Source organism: Cupressus sempervirens, chromosome 1, assembly GCF_028749045.1.
Source record: "Cupressus sempervirens isolate cs-2001-9-10 chromosome 1, ASM2874904v1, whole genome shotgun sequence".
In the NCBI taxonomy this organism is placed as follows: domain Eukaryota; kingdom Viridiplantae; phylum Streptophyta; class Pinopsida; order Cupressales; family Cupressaceae; genus Cupressus; species Cupressus sempervirens.
In genome coordinates this window covers 787,976,466-787,981,505 of record NC_143118.1, presented here as the reverse complement: position 1 = coordinate 787,981,505, position 5,040 = coordinate 787,976,466, and the positions used below count along the sequence as shown (strand labels likewise).

Genomic DNA, 5,040 nt, shown 5'->3' with positions numbered 1-5,040 from the left:
AGACATTTATTATATTATATTTCATGATAATGAACAAAAAAGAAACTCTTTGTAAAATTCATCTAAACTAGATCATTATGATAGCATAAGAAAAATGCATAAATTATAAAAGTCCTCTTTAAATCAAAATGAAATATATTGAAAAATATTTTAATTTGCAAATTATGCTATAATTAAATTTACTTAATCAATTAGAATGTTGCATTCTAGGTGCTACATAATTTGAAATATATAATCATAATATGATTCATATGCATCTCAATATTGATGTAAAATATAACTCTCAAGATTAATTAGTTATGATCAAATTTGTATGCCTATGCCATTTCATATTTATTATTAAGCATGTTTGGAGAAATGTCTTGCTAGATAGAAGACATAAATTTGAGTGAATGCATGTGTCTTTCCGTATGCAACCTATTTATCTTTTCATTAATATGTTTATATGCACTCTTGTAAGCAATAATTTGCATATATTCACCCTATCCACATATTATCCATTTTGATTTGGTTTTTTCCATGTTCCTAGACAAAAATATGGTCATGGGGACATCCTCATAATTGTAGATTCATCCCCACCCAAATTCAAATTGTAGATTCAAATTTAGACAACTGTTATTCTATACACTTAGGCCCAACTTAGAATGATGTGTCACTATGTTCTTTCATTTAAAAACTTTTGACATAATCTTCTAATGAGAAAAGAATATAAAGAATAATTCTAACAATTCATAATATAATATGGTGCTGGTTACTCTTTACACAAAAATGCACCAAAGACAAAAGAATGTCAAACATGATTCTTTTTAGATTCACGAAAACACAGGAATTTTTTTCCAAATCTTTTGTTGTTTTCAATCACAAAATATACATATCATGAAGATCAAATGTTGAAAATTAGTCAATAATACTCAATAATACTTCTAATAATACTTTGATTGATACATTTGCATAGATATCCTGAAGAGCATATACATAACTGAAACTCAGACAGAAATTCCTGATTCTCAATCAGACAGAATCTCAGCAGGGATTGAACCATTAGAATCGCTTGCCCTCCTAAAGAGGTGCCAAAACAAACGTACAAAGGATAATAAATAAACCCTAGCTAGAGAACCTTGTCACGTGTTACACGAAGCGAATCCAACGCCCCTGGCTAGGAATACCCCCGTTGACAACATAAAGGAGATAATACCCAGAAGGAGCAGCCACCGGGCTCGGCGGAGCAGTCAAGAACACAGAAAAAACCCCATTTTCATTCTCAACAGGCGTGGCAGCGAGCGAGAGCATTCTCTGGCTCATGGACACAGTGTGTGTATTGAAAGGAGGGGCGTACACATGAAAACGAAGGTCCTCGCTCACACTGCCAACTGCGAACCCTACCTGGAAACTCCATCCGTAAGGGATCGCTTCGAAATCTCCAACAAATTGTATACTTGGTCGAACCAGATCGTAATGCTGGTCCAGATAATAAGGACTGTAGGCCTCCAGGCGCAGCTCGGTTTTAGAAAACACGTCATCGGAGAACACATAATAATCATTCGGGTTGCTTCCAGCAACTAGGATTCTTCCATCGGGAAGGAGATTTGCAGTAGAATGATACATTCGAGGAATACCTGACGGATCCAGGACAGCAAATCTGTTGCCCGCGGGCATTGCAGGTCTGTACAGCCACGGGTTGAGCACAGGCGCCCGCGCATCCTGCCACCCGGCCGACCCTAATTCGGCGCCGTTGATGATCAGAATCTCAGCCGTGGGAAGAATGATCATGTCCGCCATCAATCTAGACCCGGGCATTTCCTCCATGTGCCACACTGGGTCCCCTGCAGTGATCTCAATTCTCCCGCAGTTGCTCAGACCCTTGACGTAAATCTTCTGCGCGTCGGCCTTTATGAAGTTCCCCAACGGCGTTCCACCGCAGATCACAATCTCCACTCTCGCAAAATTGTCCGCGGAGTCCAGCGGTAACATGACGGACGAGCCCGTGCTCGGGTAATTCCGTGCTCCGCCGCCGGGCATTTGGGGAAACCGTCTGATCACCGCGTTGGTTTTGTAGTCAAGCAGAATTGAATCCCGGTTGGCGAAGATGAAGAGATTCCCGTCGGAAGAGAGATGCACAAACGGGTACAGATTGTTCTCCTCGCCTGGAGTAAGCGTCTGCTGAAGGAAATCGAGGTTGTGGAAATCGTCGGTGTTTTTCTTGGGGACAAACTCGTAGCTAAACGAGTCGCGGCCTCCGACGACGAAGACCCGATTGTCAGGCAAGATCTGGTTAGAGGCGTACCACCGCATGGACATCAGCTTCTGCGTAGTCGACTCCACCCAGTCGCAGGTCTTGTCCGAGCACGGTTTGAAAGTGCGAGTCGTGTTCTCACCCAGTCCTACGCCGCCGGTTTGGAGGAGCGTTCCGTCGCTGAGAACTGCACCGGAAGAGCACCACGTGTCGGTCACCAGGTGCAGCGGCCTCACTCCGTTGCTCGCAATCTCGTATTCCACCGAGTGCGCCCAACATTCGGAGTTGAAAGGAAGAGGCCGGGGCGCAATGCACGCCGGGTCTGTTCGGGTGATATTGGACGGGCCGCGGTCGAGTCGGTCGAACATGAGAACTCTGTTATTGTGAAGCAGCACGGCATGCATTGACGAGATTCCAGTGTTTTCTAGCAGCAGATTCCAACTCCCTTGTAGCTTTTCCTCCTTCTGAGCACCACATAGTGCTACTATAATTACCAGCAAAGCTACGGCCTTAGGGACTGAACTCACTGCCCAATTCATTTCTTACTTCCGTATGAAAAAGTTCAAGGCTTGAAATTTTCCCAACGCGGAGTGCTTCTCTGAATTGGGTTTCCACATTGTGCTGTCCTTGGGGAATAAAAGCTCCATGGGACCCTCCTAAGAATAGAAATACAGTCAATGGAAGTTTCCATGTAGTTTGCTAAGCTGGATGTGACCACAAAGATGTTGCATCATTATTCATTATGAGATGAAGTACATACTTCAATTCTGTCGGTGAAACTGTTTAGTCTGGCACTGTTTCAATTAGCTGGGTTATATCTTTATATAGGACTAGAAATGTCTTAGACTAATCTTATGTTGTTTTAATCTGTTTTTTGGTTATATACATTAATAGGTCTAGAAATGTTTCAGATCTGTTGTTCTCTTAAATTACTCTGCTAGTGGCTAACTTCTTATTTTCAATTATTTAGAACCTGGCCAGATTTGAACTGCTGCTCTGATTAGACCCGAGCAGACAAATTTATTCTGTTTGCTTAACTGTGATTGTTTGCGATTTGTTTCTACGATATGATTTTGTTTCGCCATATATGGTCCACATCCAATTTTTCATTGGAAATGAAAAAAATACAATCAATCAATGTTTCATTTGGAAATAGCGAATGGTGCATGAGTATAGAAAGTAAATTGTTTCATCCGCATCTGTTGAGTTTATCGATCCTTCAATAATAATAATTATTATTATTATGTTTAAAAAAATAAAAAATATTAAGTAAAAGTGGGCAAATCAGAATATTATATATATTTATTATTATTATTATTATATATAAAAAAATTTAATAGATATTAATTATATGAAATAGAAAAATATATAAAATAATGTTTTATTCTAAAAATATTAAATATAAGGAAAATAACTGCATATAACATAAGTTTGAAAAGTAAATAAGAGGATCAAAATGGAGAAATTTATCAGAATCTGTTTTGTTTAGTTTATCGATCCTTCAACAATTTCAGGGTATTATTATTATCATTATTATTATAAAGAAAAAGTGGGCCAACCACTAGAATATTTTTTTTTCCCTCTAATAGATATTAATTATATGAAACATCTATGTGTGTGTAACATTAAATATAAGAAAAAGAATTTCATATAACATAAGTTTAAAATTATTCTAATACTAGTAGAGCAATAAATTTGCTAGGAGATCTAGCAAGAGGTGAGCTCAGAGTCCATGAAAACTAAAATGAAACCTGATAGGAAGAGCAAGGTAAAAGTGATTCACCCTAGCTCCGGAAGCAAAGATATCCTTGGCCCATCCCATATTTTTAAATCTAATCTATAATTAGATTTAATTAATTAATTTAAGGATAAATAATAGTTTAAATCAACGTCTCTTTGTCTAAAATAAATATATTATTGTCATATGCTAAATGTATTAGAAATAATTCCAACCTTATTGAATTGTTTCATGAAGTTCAAATTTCAGAATTTTATGATATTTAATAAAATAGTATAATTTTTAGTAATATTATTTCATTTTGATATAATGTGGAGTTATTTATTTTTTAATGTCAAATAATTTTGTCAATTTTATAGAGTTATCACTTATATTTAAAAATAAATAAATTTATATAAGTTAAATTTAATATTAATTTTTTTCCAAATTTCTTCCCAACTTTATAATGGAAAAATTTGAATTCTAATATTGTAACTTAGATTCCAACCATTTATTTGGTAATGAGAAAGAGCTGGAATTACTCAAAAGAACAACCCATCAGTCGAATTCATCTTATTATTAAAAGTTATGTTTAGATAATACACAAAAGTAAAAAATATTTTTGAAGTCAATTCAAATTACTGATTATAATTGAAAATTTGAATTGATGAAAACAGTAATGGATTCCTCAACAGCAGGCAGTAAGAGCCTAGATGGATCAGATGACAACAAGATGAAAAAGAAAACCTCGACATAAATTCATCAGATTGCGAACGCCTCCAGCAAAGGTGAGCAGATTTGAATTCAGCAGTGTCAAACTTAATTTATTGCAAATAAAAAAGAGACCAATAAAATGAGCTGGACATGCATTTTGATTGGGGCACATATCAAACCAAATTGTACGGAGAAAAAGCTAGCTTGTTTAGGATAAGAACAGAAAAATATCCAGCTGGAAATACATTTCATTCAGTGCCAGTAAAGCCTAACATATTTGTCTGAAACCAGCTCTATCAGAACAATTGTAGGCAGCTAAGGCCTAACTTATTTCAGATAAAAAAGAACCCCTCCAAAAATTCCGCTGGTCGCAAAT

At 36.6% G+C, this 5,040-nt stretch overlaps 1 pseudogene; it reads right to left on the bottom strand.

The window, feature by feature from the left end:
• Positions 1–921: 921 nt before the first annotated feature.
• LOC149580226 (aldehyde oxidase GLOX pseudogene) lies at positions 922–2,849 on the bottom strand (annotated as a pseudogene).
• Between the last annotated feature and the right edge of the window lie 2,191 nt (positions 2,850–5,040).